The sequence below is a fragment of the Phaenicophaeus curvirostris genome, chromosome 4 (assembly GCF_032191515.1).
Source record: "Phaenicophaeus curvirostris isolate KB17595 chromosome 4, BPBGC_Pcur_1.0, whole genome shotgun sequence".
NCBI lineage: Eukaryota > Metazoa > Chordata > Aves > Cuculiformes > Cuculidae > Phaenicophaeus > Phaenicophaeus curvirostris.
The window spans coordinates 68,756,574-68,778,444 of NC_091395.1; the positions used below are offsets into that span (position 1 = coordinate 68,756,574).

General features: G+C 39.3%; 1 protein-coding gene across 2 annotated transcripts in view; it reads right to left on the minus strand.

The window, feature by feature from the left end:
- Positions 1–21,871, minus strand: part of FAM193A (family with sequence similarity 193 member A) — an 81,757-nt gene that overhangs the window by 43,916 nt on the left and 15,970 nt on the right. For both annotated transcript variants that reach the window (XM_069856453.1, XM_069856452.1), the window contains exon 2: positions 2,060–2,125. The gene's annotated coding sequence lies outside the window, so the exon portion shown is untranslated. The remainder of the gene's footprint in view (positions 1–2,059; positions 2,126–21,871) is intronic.

Genomic DNA, 21,871 nt, shown 5'->3' on the forward strand with positions numbered 1-21,871 from the left:
AAAAAACCTGATTATTCATCAAGTCTGGTACTCAAAAACATGTGAAGCAGCACAAGCCAAACAGAACCCAGCTCTACAAGACAAAAGTGAAATTATAATGAATGAAACAAAATGTCTTGTAATGGCACAATCACAAATTTGTCTGATTACATTACAGCTACTTGTTCTGCCTTAATTAGCAACATCTTATATGCAGGCTTGAAAATAGTTAAATCCTTTTTCAAAGGAAAGGCAAAATTTAAATAAGTCATTCAAGCAATGCTCTAGATACTGCTCCAGCCTCAATAATAATGAAACTAGAGCTTTAAAGATCTTAAGAGGCTGAACTGCACAAGCACAGGTGAAAAGTTCTTCAGGACAAAGATATAACAAAGCTATAACTAAGATCACTAACTCTCTTCTTGTCTTCTCACAGCAAGAACAAATCAATTCCCTATTGTTGACATCCAAAATAAACCAGCACAGCATTACAGACTCTGATTTTTGCATTCTTTGCATCTACAAAACTGACAGACTCAGCAATATGGAAAGACAAACTGAGAATACTAGTCTTCAAAAGCGACACAATTATCATTTCTCTTTCAGAAGTTCATAAGAAATTTAAGTTAACAGATTTAGCGGGACAGCTAATCTCCCTACTCACAGATGCTACTCCAAGAATTCACACCTAAATACTAAGTCATGAAAAATAACATAATTTTTCCAGGTGCCTACTGCAGGTTTCTGAAAACATACTCATGAAGGAAGACCCACTCTGCCTCCTGAAAGGCTGGGACTGATCACCCCCTCATTGGCTCTCATATTTCTCATTAGATACTCCTCCTGGCTGACCAGCTCTCAACTGCAGATCTTATTAACACTTAAAACCCCTGCAGGCAGGAAGCAATGGCTGCTCCACCCCTCAGCCCTGAAAGCTTCCTTGTTAAAATAAATAAATTAAAGCCAGATTAAGTCTCTGTTGGAATGGCAATGACATCTTCATAGCTATATTGCAGGCAAATCCTTCTGAATATCATCTGCAGGACATCTTCCAACAAGTAGCAAAAGCAGAGGACAAAAATGTAGAAGTTCAGAAGTTAAGACAACCTGATGCTCTCTTGCAAAGGTAAGTGTTATGGCAAACATATCCTAGTCATGCTGAATGCATTTTTATAATTTAAGATTCGTGTGTATGATTTGCATAGTTGCATCATGATCATTAAAAAGCAATGGAAAATACATCAGGAAAATTCCGGCACTTCACAGAGCTGGTAAAGCCCTAACGATCGCCCAACTGGGCCCTTATTTACAATGGATTTTAAGTTCAAATGAATGCATTTGGTTCCTAGAGCACAACGTAAATCAACTGCTAGGAATGAAAATTTCTAAGCAGTTTATTTCTAATAAAACAGACAGCTAGAACCTTGACAAAATCTAGACCATAAGCCTCTACAATTCCTGTAATGGCTCTGTCATACTAAAATGAAACAATAAATTGCAGTTTCTTATTTATTTAAAAGATCATGTATGCAGTAACTATTCATGTGATCATTTCAACAGCAGCAGTAAACTTCCTGGATTATATGAGCTTGGAATTAGGTCACATATATATTTGTATGTGTCTTCAGTGTAATCAAAAGGAAGATATTTTTCCACTAGTGAAGCTTCAAAAAACGCGTGATGTTTCTCTGCAAGAAAACACCCAGTTTCACTTTCTCTCTGAAATATGTTAAGCTATAATGTTTATAAATGAAGGCTGGAAGTAGGACAAGCCGAAACAGAAATAACTGCATCACTGCTATGTATTTAGATTCCTTTCCAAGAATAACTGTATTACCATAAAACTGCACAGTTTTTTTTACATCTATGTCCAATTTCAAGCTTATTATAACAATAAAATTTTACTTTAGGAATAGTAGCTTTCACTGCTTTTTAAAGCTTGAATAGTGAAGTGAGAAATTGACTTCAGTTAGCCAAGTCCCATCTCAGACATGCATATTTTTGAAGTTCTCTACCATACTTAATATTGTTTAAGAAATAATTCTACTATGATATACTCACAAAATTTGGCTGCACATACCTGAGAAACACCTGTGAACTCTGATCCAACTGAGCTGTCCGTAAACTGTGTACCATTTAGCGAAACCTGGAAAAAATTAATAGTACACTGGTTACAATAGGTGAATTTAATGCTAGTAAGAGTATTAAAAAATTAAACAACAAAACATTCCCCAGCACCTGAGGGTTGACAAAATAGCATTTGAAACTTGAATGATTGTGTGACTGCAGAGATAGAAAATATCTTTTCTTTTTTGTTAGAAAAGTTCTACATACGCAAAAGTTTACAAATTAGGTATTTTAAACTCTTGCACTATAGCTGTTTTATTAGCAACGTGACTCTGTATGAAAGAACTGATACAGGAAAAAGAGAGGTTATAAGCAAATGACATTTTTCCTTCTGTATTTAATTGTTTGCATTTAGCTTTTAAATTTCTATTGTGAATTGAGACAATCGCCAAAGATGCTTGCCTTTGGCAAGTTGAATACAATACTGCTTAGAAAAATATGCAGTGTTAGCCAGTAAGACTCTTCCATTGCAAGCCTCCAAATGGAATTCAGCTATTCTGCTGCAGCAGCCTTCCTCCTGCCCCAACTCGTACAGAAACTTCTCTGAGATCTCTTCAATACCTTGCTTCTCTCCAGGTGTTACAGAGACTACACTAGAAGTGCGTTTCACAAGCCCCAAGTGTTTTCATGCAGCATCATTTGAGGACACTAAAAGAACAGCAGAGCTAGGATAGCACACAAATTCAAGTCAGTGGCAATGAAGACCCCCCAGACCACACTGACTTGAAGAGAAGGGATTGGTTCGGACTAGATTGGTATTGACCGGAAAAACTTCTTTACTGTGAGAATGACTGAGCACTGGAACTGGCTGCCCAGGAAGGTTGTGACATCTCCTTCTCTGGAGATATTCAAAACCCACCCGGACAAGTTCCTGTGCAACCTGCCGATGTGAACCTGCCTTAGCAGGGGCAGGTGGGCTGGATGATACCCAGAGGTACCTTTGACCCCCATTTGGCCATTCTTAAAAAAAAATGGGAAAGGGAAAATACACTAAGTCAATTATTTTATCCTTTATGTTCCCTCTTCTTGAGCACTGTTTTACCTCTGGAACTTCAGATATAATTTATTTCATGCCTCTGTTTCACAAATTTTTCTAACCTCTTTTTGCTCTCCAGTTTTACATTTACTATTGCCTGATATTAATATTTCTAAGACTACTCTAAAAAACACAATAACAACCAAACTCAAACTGGAGACTCCTCCAGTACAAAGGACTTCCTTCGGTTTTACACATCCACAGAATTACTGACTGCTTGGTTTACAAAGACAGTGAGATTATTGCAAAGCCATTGTCTACAGCTGGATTTTTCAAAGGCACATTAAAAGATAAAACACAGTGGTTGCTAGAGAGGAAACCACACAACATAGCCTATGCTAACTTTCAAGAGTAGACATTTGAGAAAAAACTCTCATATGCAAGTCAAGCATCTCATATATCTAAAATCATGGGAGAAAAATGCCCACGTGGAACAAGCTCCCTATTTTTATTCAGCCACTTTTCAAAAAGTGGAAAAAAGAAAAGGTCTTTTGAATTACAGAAAGTCTTTCTAAAGAAAATAAATGCTCCAGTTCCAGAGGTCCACTGGCTATTGGCCTGTGTTTGCATTCAAGAACAAAGAAACCAGAAAGAAAGTCTAAAATGAAATTGTTATCTGCAGCACAAAACACATTGAAAAGAGACAAGTTTATCCACAAGCATTACCTATTCATTAAAGGAGTACATTTACATTCAAGACAGTGATAAGGAAAAATGCATGAGCTGTCACATGTAAACACACAGGTGTTGACTGACCAAGCTGAAAGCAAAAGCAAAGAAAAAAACAGTGGGAGGCTTGTGCTATCCAGTAAATGTCATAGGGTGCCAAGATGAAATCATCAAGAGTGACTGCTTCGTGGAATGAGTTGTCATGCTATTAACAAAAAAAAAAGGTATTTCCTCATCCTAAGCACTGTGCAGAACTTGGTTCGAAATATCAGTGTAACTGCCCTCCCTGCCCTGAATTCAGGAGTGACCTAAATATCTGGGGGAGGAACAAATGCCAAGGAATTTAAAGAAAGGAATTAGAAAATTAGGAGGAAACTAAAAGAGAATCGTCAAAAATTAAGTGTCTGTAGGCAATAAGTTTTAAGACATTATGAGCAAGGCTTAGAGCAAACAAAAATCACAAGGAGGACTTAAGCAGGGGTGAACAACAAAATGACAGGCAAGGGAAGGATCTGGCTAAGTAGCTGAAAAGCACATTAGAGAAAGCAGAAGAATCTTGTAGAAGTTGTCCAAATCAAGCTAAAACAATAGTAAGCTAAAAACAGAAAAAAATATACAATGAGCCAGTCTCACAAATAATTAAGGAAGTGAGGAAAAAGTAGTATAAAAACTGTAACTAAACCCTTTTCCAAGACACGTGAGGAGCACGTGTACCCTGCCAGGATCTGTAAGGCTAAAGTAAGCAAACAGATGCATTAAAAAAAACAACAACGCTCAAACGAGCTAAGGTCATGACAGAAACACCAGATTTTTTGTATCTTCATATTCACTGTGGAGGAGATTAAAGATATTCTTCCAGTGAAAGTCATCTTTACAGAAGACTCATTAGAGGATCTCCTTCAAAGTGAAGCCCACTAGAAAAACAGTATGGAGCAAACAGACATCTCAAAAAACAGCAAACCAACAAGAGCAGATGATATTCAGCCAAGAGTCCTAAAGAAGCTCAAGGAAGTTATAGATGCGCTAGTAATTTCAGTATGCTAATGCTTGCCTTATGCGTCACCAGTACTAGAAGAGAAGATTATTTTAAAATTATTATCTATTTATTAAGCTTTCAAAGGGGACCTAGAAAACCACAGTTATCCAACGTCTGTAACAAGAAAGTGCCCAAGATTACAAAGTTAACTAACAGCACTAAATTCTTCATGTTACTAATGAGACAGGAGAATGGAAAGAGGACTTTACAAGATCTAGTTACTGGGCCATATGTTGACAGATAGAATTCTGTGTGCAGAGATTTAAAGCAGAAGTGACAAGCAAAACAGCTGTCACTTCTGGACACTCCTAACTTTTTTGTTTTTAATTAAAGAAAAAAATATTTTCACAGTCCTGAGTATCCGTTCTAATGATTTTAAGTTTTATGATTCAAAAACCTATTTTGTGAAGTTAAGTGCCAGAAGGAAGGCTGACAGATCACCAACATGGGAATCGCTGCAAATGCTCTTCACCATAATGGGAAGTTGAAAGGAAATATATCTTTATCCTGTCTGTTATTTAAAATAAAAAAAGAATTCACTCTTTTTCTTGGAAGCTGCTGTCACGCTAATTCACCTTTTAAAAAATGTTAATTTTCTGAAGAATAAGGCATACACCATCTTGACACAGAATAATTTGTACCAGAAAGCACAAAGCAAGAACCACAGCTTGAACAATACTCCTTGATTTCACCTGAATGACCTTGAAGAACCAGTTCAGCAATTAGAACATAAACACTCAAAGACTGCCATAATTTGCTCTAATAGCCTGTCACAATCCAAATCAGACCTTCAGTGGGTGACACATTACTAGACAACACACCCCCATCTTTCTCGCAGTTGAAGCCTGGTGAAGTCACACAAACATGAAAGCAAGAGTGATGCAACGTCTCAGGAGAGTACAGGAGACGAAAAGCACAGGAAGACAATTTAGATTTGACTCATCATTACTGAACCCTAAACAGTTCGACAGAAACATGATGTGCAAAAAAATTGCAAGATTTAATCAAATTTCTCCTGGGGGAAAACAGCTAGAAATATTGCATTGATTTTCTCAGGTATTTTAGGAAAACATATAGACAAGAAAAAGACAGGGTTATTGAGAGACAATTTAAGCCTGTCTTTATTCTACACTTCATTCTACAAGGTCCTAACATAGCAAAGGTACCCCATACCACTTGAATTAATTCCTTTATTTTTCATAGGTAGGTGAAAAACTAGGTTTCTTGTAACATCTAAAACAACCTACACACAGAAAGTGTCTGAGTAACACTAAAAGAAGCCTATTGCACTTAACCCTAGCTACCTCCCCAAACCAATCATGATGTATTGTCAATGCCACTTGCTCTCCTGCTTACGCTGGTTGTGCTGAACTCCATTTGCAAAAGCTGTTCTACGCTAAGTCTTCCTTCTTCTCAACATTGCTCTGCAGCCTCACCTAACAGCTCTGCCTTGCTTCCCACTGCTGTTGCCCAATGCCATTTGGGAGGCAGCAGTCTCAAGTCGCGCTTGCTGGTGAAGACCTCCCTCCCCTCAGCTCAAGTGAAGCTCTGACTTGGGTACCCTCCAGTCGCAGACTGAGCTGTTCCTCTCCTCTCCCCAGCACAACTAAATCAGTCACAGAAGTGCTGCTGGCAGAAGAACAATGCTTAGAAAATCCTAAGCAATTTTCAAATACGAAGAAAGATTTCTTTATGCCTTCAGTTCAAAAGACAGAACACTCTCTGATTTCACTGACTGGAAATCTAGCATCCTTCCTCCCTAGCCCCAGCTGATTTAAGGATAAGCCACTGTGGAAGTCAAATGTATGGACGAGGGGAAGGAATGATAAAATGCATGAGAGATGTTCAACAGTAGGTAGCAAGCAAAACCTGATGCAGGACACCTCTTTACAGGTAAGACGGGAAAGGCACACAGGAGGAGGATTACACACACACAGAGTTCTCTTCATTTAGCGTCAAGCCCTGCCAGACAGGACAGAATGCTGGCCAGACTCGTAGCACAGCAAGGTTTTGGGGCTTGTTTGCTTTAAATATTGCCCCTGGATGTTGTCAGTAGTGACTAAGTGTCCGCAGTATCAACTGCATCTGCAGGAGGTACACTGCAGCACTGAAGAGATATTATAATGTAATAACCAGCAGTAAACTATTAACACTTACGCCTTATTTCTTTTTTTTAAGTCCACATTATACTCATGTCAAACATCTGGTACAGCCCCATTTTTCAGGGGAAGAGCAAACAAACAGATCTGCTCGGCAGTGTCATCACTCCTGCTTATGTGAGTTCATGTATTTCAACATTTAGTTTATTTTTCATCTGCTGTACTTAGATTTCTTAATCTATGAATGTTTTTGGGAGGCATTTGAAGCACCCATCCAGGACACTAAGCAAAGTACTGCTTATTTTACTATATATTTTATCATTTTTTTCATGAAAGTAGTTTTCCTGAAAGTGAAGTGTGCTCTAACACCGAAAGAAACAGTCCAGGGAGGTCTTGGAATAAGATGAATGATCACCCAGAGTTATATTCAGAAATCCTGTGGAGAAGATGACCATGCTACTACTGCAGCTGGAGGAATATTTATGGTCAATATTGACACTGCCAAGAAAAGCCAAAATATCCCCTGACACAGTGTGCCTGGGCCTGCTGCACTCAGCAAGAGGTGGCTAGCTGACCCAAGGTGACAAACGGTCCCTGTTCATGGTCACAATTCTGACAGAGTGGGACGCAAACAGTTCTTTCTTTTAAGAAAACGTAAGACACAAGTCTAAAAGTTTGGTATTTTTCATTGTTAAATAACCCCAAGCAGTACTAGAGGTTTTGCAGTAAAAGGACATGCTCTTTTAGAAGGGTATACTAAAAATTGTATTTTAAAAAACATTAAACAAAAATTAGCTTCCCAGCACTGGAGGATGGAGAATGTAAAATTAACACACTCAACAGCAGGCAGGATAATAATGAGCAATATGCAACACACTCCCAAGTTCAGTGGCACAACAATACTCAAGAAACTCAATAAGCTAACAGAATTTATTACTACTGTTTTAGGCAAAATACCCCTTTTGACATCAGTTACACAAACTTCAATTCCAAAGAGCTTTTAAGCAGTGGCTTGGCAATTGGCAAATGTTGGATTGGCAACTGAAAAGTTCAGGGGTTCCTACTTCCAAACATAATCATGGCTTAGTGTCATGCAGTAGTCACAGAATGGTTTGGGTTGAAAGGGACCTTAAAGATCATGCAGTTCCACTCCCCTGCCATGGACAGGGACACCTTCCACTGGATCAGGTTGCTCAAAGCCTCATCCAACCTGGTCTAGAACACCTCCAGGGATGGGGCAGCAATGACTTCTCTGGGCAACCTACTCCAGAGCCTCACCACCCTCACAGTAAAAAAACCCAACTTCCTAATATCTAATCTGAATTTTCCCTCTTTCAGCTTAAAACTGTTACGGCTCATCCTCCCTGCACTCCCTGACAAAGAGCTCCTCCTCAGCTTTCCTGTAGCCCGCCCCCCCCCTTTAAGTACTGGAAGGCTGCTATAAGGTCTCCCCACAGCTTTCTCTTCTCTAGGATGAAGAACCCCAATTCTCTCAGCCTGTGGTCATATAGCAAGTGCTCTGGCCCTCTGATACCTTCATGGCCCTCCTCTGGACAGCAGATTCATGTCCCTCCTGGATGGAGGTTCCAGAACTGAATGCAGGGCTTCAGGTAAGGTCTCATGAGAGCAAAGTAGAAGGGAAGAATCACCTGCTTTGACCTGTTGGTCACGCTTCTCTTGATGCAGACCAATAGTGAAACATCCCTGTTTCCTGAGGAGGGAGTGGGAGGTGTATATGAATAAAGACCTACAAACAGTTTTAGTAGCTAAAGATGAACAAACTATCATAGCACCCCACCCTGATTTAGAAGCAGGAGTGTTTTGCTTAAGGAACTGACATTATAGATACCCAAATGTTTTATGTGGTAATTACACATCTCTGGTAACACTGAACAGAATGCAGTTATATTTACTAACACACACTTGCTTGCCAAGGAGTCTCAGTACTGTGGAAGAGACACTGACAGAAAAAGTGATTATTTATTAGCTGCAAACATTACTAACAGGGAAAGTTGTGAAGGTTTCCTACACAAAAACATCCTTGTTTTTACTAAGGATGCCAAAGTTACAAATGGAGATCAGAAAAAGCAAAGACAAAGTAATAATAATTAAAACTCAAATATCCCTATTAAGGTAGCCAACACTTGATTTGGCCAATTGATTAATTTCCAGACTATTAATCCATTTTGTCAAGCTCGCATATTCTGGGCATTAATACTCACAAATTCCTAAGTTATCCTTTCCCAGTCTATCCTATATTATTCTAGTGTAGTCCACACTCTGAGATAAGAAAGCTTTTCAAAGAGAAACATATCCATAAACAAGTCAGTGATGCAAGAAATCAGTCCCTTGGTATTCCTTTAAAAAGCTACTGGACTACATGCAATTTCAGAGAACCTTTAAATATTTATGTCAGTTAACAGGGACACAGAAAAGCGAAGGCTGTGGAAGAACAAGCACTCCAATAAGTGTCACAAGGCTTTTGCTACTCTCTTGATATCCAAAATTTGAAATACAAAATCTGAATATGACTCTCAAATATACATAAACTATGTTTTAGATGTGAAATAATTAAGTAGGAGAAAGAAATTGCCAGATATTGAAAATCAGCCAAGAGTAAAGCATTAGTGAGAAACCTGGCAGAGGCTCCAGATGGCAAAAAGCACTGCACATCAATACAGCTAATGTGTCGATTCAACCCTTACTTATGCTGGTATCTAATGCACAGCACATTTATGTTCAATAGCTGTCATACTAAGCATAAATCATTAATATACCAGAGGGTTCAGTCAAATGTTTAACCTGACCATACTGTTCTGAAGTAGAAATAAGCCAAACTCCACTAAACAGCTAAGGAGCTAAGCATGACGTGACTGCAGACCCCCTCTTTTCACAGAGGACATTTGTGGAAGCAGATCTGCTGCAGAATGTTTTGTTAGCTGTGAGATGTATTAACTAGCTATAACAACCAAGAGTGTGTATATACATTTAGATAGGGCAAGTTGGAAATCTTGTGACTGTAAAGCACACGAGCCCATCTTGTCATGCTCCCTCTATCATGTTTAGCCAGTGGGAATTATGTTCGCAAGGTCTAGCCTAAAGAAAAACAATGAAGGGGGAAGGAAGAAGAGGGACAATGCTAGCACTAGGAAATGATGATTGATCTAAATTGAGAATTCACACTTTGTCTGTAATGACAAGCAAAAGATAAGAAAATGCCAAGCAGATAGTACCAGCATTGTGCTCAATTACAAACACAAATACTTGCTCAAAGAGCTAACAAGGCTGTTGTCAAATAGGTCACTCATTTAGCCCTGCAAAAGCAGTAGTACATTACCTCATATTAGAAAAAACATACTAAGATAAATCTATAAGCTTTAAGATATAATTGTCATCATACTCATCCAAAATTAGGTTCTCAGTATCCAAGCATCACCATGGAAAATATGAGCAAAATGGTTTCTACCACTTTTGACTTGTGCTAATGCTAAAATACAGTTTGTGAGATACCAGGTAAACCAGTCTTTAGCCAACATAACAAATAGTTTTCTTGTTTGCAAGTTTCTTCATTATTCACAGAATAACCAGGTTGGAAAAGACCTCCTGGATCGAGTCCAACCATTCCCATCAACCACTAAACCATGTCCCTGAGCACCTCATCCATCTGTCTTTTAAATCCTGCAAGGGATGGGGACCCAACCACCTCCCTGGGCAGCCTCTGCCAGTGCCAAACAACCCTTTCCATGAAAAATTTTTTTCTGATATCCAGCCTGAACATCCCCTGGCAGAGCTTGAGGCCATTCCCTCTTGTCCTGTCCCCTGTCACTTGGGAGAAGAGGCCAGCACCCTCCTCTCTACAACCTCCTTTCAGGTAGTTGTAGAGAGCAAAGAGGTCTCCCCTCAGCCTCCTCTTCTCCAGGCTAAACAACCCCAGCTTCCTCAGCTGCTCCTCCTAAGACTTGTTCTCCAACCCCCTCACCAGCTTTGTTGCTCTTCTCTGGACTCGCTCCAGAGCCTCAACATCCTTCTTGTGGTGAGGGGCCCAGAACTGAACACAGGATTCGAGGAGCGGTCTCACCAGTGCCGAGTACAGAGGGAGGATAACCTCCCTGGACCTGCTGGTCACACCATTTCTGATACAAGCTAAGATGCCATTGGCCTTCTTGGCCACCTGGGCCACTGCTGGCTCATGTTCAGTCGCTGTCAACCAAAACCCCCAGGTCCCTCTCCTCCAGGCAGCTTTCTAGACAGACTTCTCCCAGTCTGTAGCACTGCATAGCGTTGCTGTGCCCCAAGTGCAGGACCCAGCATTTGGCCTTGTTAAACCTCATCCCATTGGTCTTAGCCCATGGATCCAGCCGGTTCAGATCCCTTTGCAGAGCCTCCCTACCCTCCAGCAGATCGACACTTCCACCCAGCTTAGTGCCGTCCGCAAACTTGCTAAGGGTGCACTCGATGCCTTCATCCAGGTCATTGATAAAGACAATGAACAGGGCTGGACCCAGCACTGAGCCCTGGGGAACCCCACTTGTCACTGGCCTCCAGCTGGATTTCACCCCATTTCCCACCACTCTCTGGGCCCGGCCAGCCAACCAGTTTTCCACCCAGGAGAGTGTGCGCCTGTCCAGGCCAGAGGTGACAGTTTCCAAAGCAGAATGCTGTCAGAAACTGTGTCAAAGGCTTTACTGAAGTCCAGGAAGACACATCCACAGCCTTTCCCTCATCCAGCAGCCGAGTCACTTTGTCATAGAAGGCAATCAGGTTAGTTTGGCAAGACCTGCCTTTTGTGAACCCATGTTGACTGGGCCTGATCACCCGGTTCTCTTGCATGTGCTTCATGATAGCACTCAAGATCACCTGTTCCGTGACTTTCCCTGGCACTGAGGTCAGATTGACAGGCCTGTAGTTCCCTGGATCCTCCCTGCAACTCTTCTTGTAGATGGGCACAATATTAGCCAGCCGCCAGTCCAGTGGAAATTCCCCAGTCTTCCAGGACTGTTGGAAGATGATGGAAAGGGGTTTGGCCAGCACATCCGCCAGCTCCCTCAATACTCTTGGATGGATCCCATCCAGCCCCATAGGCTTCTGGGTGTCTAGCTGGGCAAGCAAGTCTCTAACCACCTCCTCTTGAATCATGGGAGCTTTGTTTGGCTCCTCTAACTCCTGGGTGTGTACGCACAGGGAACAACTGTCCTTACCATTAAAGACTGAGGCAAAGAAGGCGTTAAGTACCTCACCCTTGTCCTCATCCTTTGTCACAGTTGTTCCATTTGCATCCGATAGGGATTGAATATTCTCCCTGGTCTTCCTTTTATTGTTAATGTATTTATAGAAATATTTTTTGTTATATTTATAAACCAAGACATTGGAATATATTCATGCATGATGAGACTTCAATAATTTTAGTGACACTTCCACTGTAATTTTAATCTTTTTAATGTAATGATGAACATCAACTTCCAGAGTTTTCTTTATTTAATAGAATAACTTAACTACAGAATTTGACTAACCTGCAAGTCAGGTTCTCTGAAGGCTTCCCTTCTTTGACGAGTCATGCTATTAAAACTTATCTCTTGGAATTAAGTAAACATAACACTATTTCCATAGCTTAGTAAAAGCTAAAATGTTGATGTCAAACAAGCTGATGAGCTGAGGGTGAGGAGGCTTAATCTAGAAATCTCAGTATCCCTCACATATAAATAACAAGGCAATTTTACTGTGAATGAGTAAGAACTCAAAAAAAATTATTCCTCTCTTCACGCCCCCAAGATTTCAAACCTGATTTACTTCCCTTCTGACAGTGAAAACCCTTACAACTGTTACTAAGTCAAAACATCAAGAGAGTTTCCAACAGAAACAAACTATTTCAAAGGAAACACTTTTTTCCAGTTGATGCCTTTATCATTACAGATGCTCTGTTTAAGAAGTGGAATTATAAAAAGCGTAAGTAGTAGGTGTATACCAGACGCGTTCAAAAAGATAAATACTTTCTGGTTTAGCAAGAATTAAGAGTGAGGTTGGGTGTGGGTAGGGAGGCTGTTCCCTGTCTTGCCAATTTTGGTAGATGCCTTAAAGCACAACCAAGATGACAAGTCTCTAATACCTCTCCTGCAAAAACTCAAATCTAAGTCACTGGGACAACAAGACCTTGTGCCAAAGAATTTTTTTTTTTAAGATGTAACTAGTCACAGGCTCACCATAGGTGCACAGGAAGGAAGCTGGTAGCGCACTTCTAGCAGCCCTTTACAGGGTATAGCATTAGTGGCTGTAGAAAGTTTAAAGCATGGGTTTGGCCCATGATTTGCAAAAGTGCTGGTCGTGCACTGTCAGAGCCTGCCAGGTCAAATACATGGATAACTACAAAAAGTCAGCACAGAATGTATATGTAATCAAGGTGTGGTTTTGTCCCTAGTATGACCAGATACACAAACACCTCAAAAACAGAACAGAGAGGAAGGAAATGAAGCAGCACTGAACAATATGGAACAGGAAGAAAACCAGTCTCCTTTCTACCTGTAGTTCTTTAAGGACTCAGGTCCTCTGAAAATAGGTAAGAGCAACATTTTTAGTGGATTTATACAAAACTGATTATTTACCTGCTCCGTCCTTTGGGTCCCCACAGCCAAGATGTAACAATACTACCACAGTGCAGTAATTGGAATAGATCAAATACTAAGCAGCTGCTTAATTCACAAACCCATCAAATCTTGATTGACTAAAACATATATTCAGAAAAACAGCCATCTTAACTGAAATGAGCTATGCTCAAATAAAGAGGCCTGAAAATATCCTGGTAAAGTTTAAATCAGTACTTTCAAAGGAGCGTAGATACTGTTATTCTGTAATGAGTTTTAAAGGAGCAACATTATATTCTGTGCCTGTCCTCCCACGCATTCTTCAATAGCACAAAATTTTTCTTTTAGCTGAATCAATCTAAAATACATCCTTCAGGAAACGAGCACCTGTTAGGAGATAAGGAGTTCACAATATGAAAATGTTGGCACACACAAAGCTATGATCTCTACAAGAACTAGGAAGCATTTATAAAGGAAAATTAAAAAGAAAAAAATCCAATCTGTTTCCCGTTATACGACAGAATGATCTACTATTGCTTAACTTGTTAACTGGAATTTAAAGGAAGGTTATACTCAAAGAAGAAGTTTTTCATCTATTTTGTTGCATTAAACAAGGACATATTTCTTCCTTGGACATCAATTTGAATGATGCAGACTTAAACGATCCATTCCATGAAACCTAGATAGGTATATTCATTCCTACTTCAACCACTGCAATAAAATCCTCCTTCCTCTCTTTTTTCAAAAATAGGGTCTGATATCACAATTAATCACTATCAAATATCACCCTATAGGAAAAAAAATAATAAAATGAAGTGTCCAGACCCTAGCAGAAGTCCTGCTGTGCTCTGTAGACACTCTTCAGTTGAATTCAGCCACTAAAAACAAACCTAAACAAGCTGTACTTGAAAAAAAAAAAAAATTAAAAGAAAAAAAATCTAAGCACTGCCTGGCTCATGATCTCATGAAATTTGTATTAACAAAGGCCAAAGACCTTCCTGAATTAATTTCTGTTTGGGTGCTTTTTCCAAAATATATGACCCAGCATAATCCCTCTTTAAAGACTCCAAGAAGCAAATAATCTAAAACAGAATACATCTGGGCTCAGAATCAATTAGCAAATTTCATTAGATTTGTTTACTCTCCATCATCACTTTTCTTCTGTTACATATTTAGATGTTTTTATCTGATGAGCCATTTATTCCTTACCCACTGGGAAAAGGGTAGAGTTAGAAAACAGGCCCTTGGAAGTCAGGGACACAGAAAATTAGCATGATCCTTCCCACGTAGGTAGCCACAAGAACTGGTACTCAGGAAGAAGTCCCAACTGGATACAAAATAACCTCCCCATTCATCCCTTTGGTAACATTGTGAATCGATTCAAGGACCAGGCTTTTTTTTTTTTTTTTTTTTTTAATACACAAAACACTGTGTAAGGCAGAAGTCATCCCCCCAGCCACATGCAAGGTCAATCTGTCCATCTATTCAAATCACATAAAATGTGGCAAGACTTGCAGGAATACTGTTTGTAGCATAGGAACAAATAGTGGTTTTTTTCAATCTGCTGAGAGCACTTATCCCTTTCCAAGCCCTTACATGCTCTGGAAGCTTCATCAACAAAATTTCATGTTTTTTTCTGAGCCCACACAAAAAAGGTTAATAGGTTACCACAATTCCCCGTAACTCACTACCAATATACCCATTTACACTTAATAACTGAAGGTTGTCCAGGACAAAAAGCTGGAAGATCCATGTCATCAGCAAACAAAAATACGCCTATCGCATACAAAAGCAAACAAGCTGAAGTCACCCTTACTTTTTCAAAAGCAGTAAACACAAGATGTAGTGCTACCCCATCCCTGAAGATAAAATTCACCAGCCGTCCCCTTGGCCCAGCACACGTTCATTCTCAAGGAAGGCATAACGCTTCCAAGCAACAGTTATTAATGCCATAGCAAACCTGCACTGACGGAAGTCTCTGGTGGTTAATGGTTAATTGCCTTCCAGCGGAGAAGGATTGCTGCAGGAGAAAGCAAAAGATCCCTGATGTCATGAAAAGTGCTGATGCTTGCACTAAGGCCTTAAGTCCCATCTTGTCAATCGATCTACCTTTGAATTTCAACCCATTTATCTCATCTTACAAAAAACTAAAAGTATCAGAAATACAATTTATATCATGCTTAAATCTATAAACGCATGCTAGATAAAGATACATCATCTAACATACTGAAATTCACACTGTGTTGCAATATATTAAAGATATCGCCCTTGAGGAGTGGCGTGGGAGTAGAAACCTAAAGCTGCAGTTTTATCCAACTGTCGAACTTCACTTTGCAAACCAAAGCATCACGATTTGTACAAACGGGTAGCTTCAGTTTACATTTCACTCACAGCATCATAAATAGAGGGGACAAAAAATCACTTACAAAATTAAACATGAAATTTGGTCATTTAGGTTTTTTTGGTTTTTTTAAAAAAAACCAAACTATATTTAAGCTTAAGTGAGGGAAAGTAAGTTAAAATGAGATTTAGCGAAGAACTACTACAGCTTACTTTGCATACTAAACCAGTGACATTTTAGGAAAGCAAGGGTGAAGACAGGAAGAACCAAAGCCCCCTATATATTGAAGTAAAAAAATAAATACAAACCAGAAGGCTACAAACTACAACATAAGCTTGTGCTCACCTTTTTTGTAATTATATCTTCATTTTTCTTCTAAAGAAAAATGTTTTTTAACAGAACAAAACCCAAACTACAGCAACTCTCAGGTCTTAAATTGTGTGTACCCAAGAAACTACAGCATGCCTATACTTGTGCAACCAATTACTTGGCTAAATTAGACTATTTACTCATATTAAAGCCAGCAACAATTACTATCCTTATCTTCTTTGTATTTTGCATTGCACTGATTTAAGGTACTCCATGTAAGTTGAAAAATACATATTAGAAATTGGTTTTTTAACAACTATCACTTTGCAGATGCATACCTAATGATTTATACTGATAATTCTGTAACTTACTCCATCATCATCTTCAAATTATTATTTATACTTTCCAATTGTCAGAATTTTTCAATAACTGGCTCCAAATCAAGAAATTTCACATCTTGAGGGAACATTTAAAAAGTCAGAGACACTGAAAAATGTTTTGTGCTGTACTTGCAACCTAATAGCCTTCCTGAGATTAATTCTATCTCAAGATTTGGAAGTGAACGGGGAGAAGGATTTGGTTATGCCAATGGCTTATGCTCCTACCTAAAACTCCAAAAAGAAGCATAATTCCAAGATGCATCACCCTGTTTTCAAGAGACACTGGAAGGCATTTGAGCTGCCTCACATCCCTCTGGAAGAGACCTCATTTGGTTAACCGCCATCAAGAAGTGACTAAATGGAATAGATACAGTGACAGCCAAACAGAGTCATCAGCAAGAGGCTTGGTTCACTCAGCTTAGAGAAGCAATGAAGTTCTCCCTGTGAGTGCACTGAGGACAGGCAAAAGACAAGAATTAAACTGAGAACAGGGAAAACAAAATAAAGTGTCCTGGAACACACTGAAACTGAAGTAAAAGACTATCAGTCACAGCATGAAGGACTTGAAGCAGAACTGAAGATAGGGATAGTGAAGATCTCTTTCAAATCAAGTTGAATCAGTTAACAAAAGGCATTTTATGATGTTTCTACAGACAAGACTAAAAAATCTGCCTAGATCTCTCTGCATTTTTATAACCATTCATATGAAAAAGCTTTGCAGTTGCCCAAACGTTTGCAACTCAATTGTAATTTATGAGCTGTCTTTTGAGTTTTTTTTTTAAACTCTGTTGCAGCAGGGAGATGTGGGGAAATTTGCTTGCAGTAGTTTTTACAAGGCTCTCATATATCTTTTAACAGAGCATTTAAAATAAAAAGCAGAAAAATATAGTATTTTATGTTTGTGTAAAGGTATGGACAACTTGCCAAATGAAGCGAACTTGAACACCTGAAATCAAATTAAAATCAGATTTAATATTGAGCCATAAGGGGAGGAGGAGGAAATAACATCTTTTACTGGGTGAAGTATAGCGATTAATTATATTTAAAGAGTTTTCTGCACAACATTAAATGCTACTCTCTAGCTGATGAGTGAAATAGTAGCAGGTATACAAAATAACAGAACCAATTTAAGCATGGACAAGCTTTGACTCATGTAAAAAAAGATTTGGGTCTGTAATACCCAGATGTGCTGCCACCAGGAACCCATGCTCTCCAGGGAAAAAAGAGAGGGAAGAATTTGTTTTAATTACACACATCACAAATTCTTTAGGAGCACATATCCCCCGTGCAAAACTTCCCTTCTCTGCAGCCAAATATCACACAGTAGAACAGAACCAACCCACCTCCTCCTAAGATTCTGCCTTTCCTGTACTAGAAAAGTGTTCAGTGTTTTTCAAGGAATCATGCAATCACACATGCTAAAATAAAAAAAATACAGAAAGCTAATAATGAAGATGGCTCAAGCATCTCTCATCCCCAGGACAGTGGCCAGACGTGTTCTGAGCAGGTTGTTAAAACACCCCAGAATTCTCTCAACTAGCCCTGACAGGTAAGACCCATGCATATACATTTTTTTCCTAGTAGAGTTGTTAGAGATTTAATCTGTTGTTTAGACTTCAATCCCAAACAGAAATATGTAAAATTAATAGGATTATGCAAAACAAAAAGACCTAAAATGTGCCAGCGCTTCCCCTATTGAACAGTAAGAAGCACTCATTCAAATACAAGTTTAAGGTGTGTAAAACAACATTTAGGAAATAATTACTTCACTATGTAGCTTCAGTGATAGAACTGTAGATGCTCTACTGCAGTAATAAAGTTACAAGAAAACAACCTCACCTGGTAAAGGGTGACCTTAACTGGTAAAGGGATAAACATACTCGTTCTTGGCAGCAAAATGTCCTAAAATATTAAGTAAAGCCATGCCTGGGAGAAGGCATTTCCAGAAGGATCCACCAAACAATTTCTAAAACTAGCCATACTTTTCCCAGGAGAGAAACAGAATTGTCAGGCAAACTGCATACACTCTGCTTGGACAGGACACAGACGAAGAGGGCAGAGAAATAATGCTCCAGTTCTTAGCCTCTCCAATTCTGAAAAAATCAGCACCAGTAAGAAGTGGAGTCCTAGTTTAATAGCTAGACTTCAGAGCAATCAGCACAATTACCAGAGAAGATGCAGCAAGTAAGCTTTAACATCAGAACCGCATTCTAAGATTACACTTCTAACAAATCACCACAAAGCTAATAAAACCACAAGTTAAGTCAATATCCAGAGCAGATAATCTCAGTCCTTGCACTTCATTATCCCCAAACCGCCTAGCTCTAGATGTCCACCATACATGCATATATCAATCACATCATATATTAGATTTCTTATAGTCACACAAAATACACTACTGAAACATAACATATGGTGTGCTTCCACTACCACTATGGGAGGGACCAGAAATTTACTGAATTAACTGAGGAAACATGCAAAGCTTTAAGTCCTTTGACCCCAGCATCTGATTTACTGCTGTGGCTTAAGAAGTGGAGATCAGAAAGTCCAGAGGAGTCTATTCAGCTACCCCTCACCAAAAAGTAGAGGTACAAATAGCAGGAAGCCAAGCATGATCCCAACATATGTAACTGGAGCAAAATAGGGAAGTGGCAGTCCCAAAACTCTCATCTCAAATGTTCTTGACCCAAAGAAGGGCTATATCCAGACAGTGACCCAAACCCAAGTCCTGGACTGGATTTGTAGGAAAAATTGCTTATGTTGCCTATACTGATGAAGAACACACCGAAAACATCCAGCACCGTAAATTCTTCATTACGGATTGTCTTCAAAAGTGGTTTGGGGGGTTTGGGTGTGGGTTTTGGGGTTTTTTTGTATGTGTGTCAGAGGAGGTGTCATTAAGGAGCATCAGGAGAAGCTGAGCTGAGACATCTGTGATGTCTTTTAGATCTATGAAAAGATGTCCCAAGACGAAGGCAGCTAAACAGCTGTATCAGAGAAAAAGTCATCGAGAACAAGCTGTCTGCTGGTCCTGTCTAGGGCTGCATACTGTTCCAGTTGTTCTCTGACTCTTTCAGACCCAAGAACACAAAAGTGGTTGTCTAGAGCAACTCTTAAGAGAGGCAGAAATCACATATATCAGGTCTAACCTAACAGGCAGATGTGCACCACCTTGACGGTGTCACAGAAAACTGTTCAATGGCTATTTGTCACACCAACTACCGTCTGCTACTGCTCACGCACATGGGCACCAGAGCAAGAATTACTAAGAAGCTCCCAATCAGCCCTCCACATCCTAATAATGTCATAAATGAACTCATCCTGCAGACAAGTACATGTGTTTGAAAATGCTGTGAGAGGACAAGTTTGACTACTTTGATCACGTGATGAGGTTCCATGTCCTGGTATTTAAGAATGGAGAGGATTTCAAGGAATTTACACACACAAGCTCTTCCTGCTTGTTAACTTGAGTGAAGGATATTTTACACCAGTACCACAAGCAAAATATCAAGAGTCCAAAGGCAAAATGCCAGGCTAACCTGAAAAAGAGACTAAAACTAAGAACAAGTAATTACTCACACAATGTTCATAAGAAACAAGCAACCAATTCATCAGTCTTAGAAGTATGCATACTAATGTATGAAACATAAGAAAAGGTGCTAGAAGTCTTTGAACATGATCAAGACTATGATCTACTCCGTAAGAGGCCACTCTCAGTTGGAATATTAACAGAAAGAGGATACAGTCCATTCCTAGGGGAAAAAAAAAAAAGAAAAAACCCACAAATACAAAACCAAACAAACAAATCCAACCAACCAAACCACAACAAACAATTCCAAGTTCCCAGGAGTGTTATGGCCTATATCTAAAGGATGTAAGCATCACAAATGCAGAGAAAGGTATCTTGAAGTCTACAAATAATAAAAGGAGGAAAGCACATGAGTGATACCAAGCTGCAATCTTACTGCAGACCATCAAAAATGGTGGGCAGTGTGATGATATGTTTTCTGAGCAGGCAGAAAAGCGAGGAAAAGCATAGGACTTACAAACAGATACTAAGAACCTAGGCACCTACAGGGATCAAAACAGAGCAGAACTCTAGTGAGAGTTCAAGGAACTTACTCTTTAAAAACACAGAAAGCAACCAGACACACTTCCGTTAGCTGTAGCCAGCAAGAAAGAAGTGGTTGACAGTAAACAATGAGAGACAGTTTTGTTGTAAGTGAACTGTCAAGTCAATGGTTACTGAAGAGGGAAAGGAAGGAAGAACAGCAAGAGACGGATCTAGCATCTCCAAACAAAGGCTCACAGAAAGCAATTCTGAGACAAGGAAGAGCTCAAATGACACAACAAATACAAATTCAAGAAAACTAAGCACAGCAAGAGAACAGAAAATATAGCAAGAGAATAATGACTCAAAAAAAAGCACAGAGAAAGGGAATAACATGCATAACGGCAAGAGAACACGGGACAAATTGGAAAGTGTAAAGGCATAAAATGAAATAATTCTCACAAAACAGCTTGAGGCTACTAAGAAATCATTTTATCAGTACGCTACTAATTAGAGAATTTGTCCATTACAGAATAAAGAGGAACAGATTACTGAAGAACAAGCCCTCACTAAAGAGATCAACTACAAGCAGGTGACTAGCACAATTAGCACAAATCAATTGGTAAAAACACCAACCCAGAGTTAGACTGTTACTGGAAAGAGCTATACATTTTTTCCCCAAGTTGGCCAGATCTGATAACATTCAACAAAGTTGTTCAGGAACTCCTCTGAGCCATCTCAAAAATCAATAATCCTGTCTTTGAAAACTCATGGAAGATGCCTGAGATATCAGAAGCTTAGAAAAAGGTGACCTATATAAATCTTTCTTTAAAGCAAAAAAGCAGCCCCACTCATCCCTCAAAAAATACCCCAACAAAAAAAACCCAAACCCAGACCAAAAACTGAGGGGGAAGAAAAGGGATAACGAAGGACAAACACTTGTGCTTGTAATATTGGCTTGTCTTCAGTTCCCAGAAAAGTGAGTCAAATATATTCAAACAAATCCTTTTTAAGCACTTGGATGATTCAGAGAGGTGAAACAGCAACCTTGGTTTTGTCAAAAGCAAGCCACATCAAACCAGTACAACTTCTTCCATGACAGAGTTACACAGGGGAAAAAGAATAAATGTCATGAATTATTTTATTAATGGTTATGACAGCCTTAATTACTGAGACTTTCCCATAGCCAAACTAAAAAATAAGATCTTGATAAACTACCATGAATTTCCAAACAGGCATAGGTGACTACATGCAAAAGAGGAGTCAACA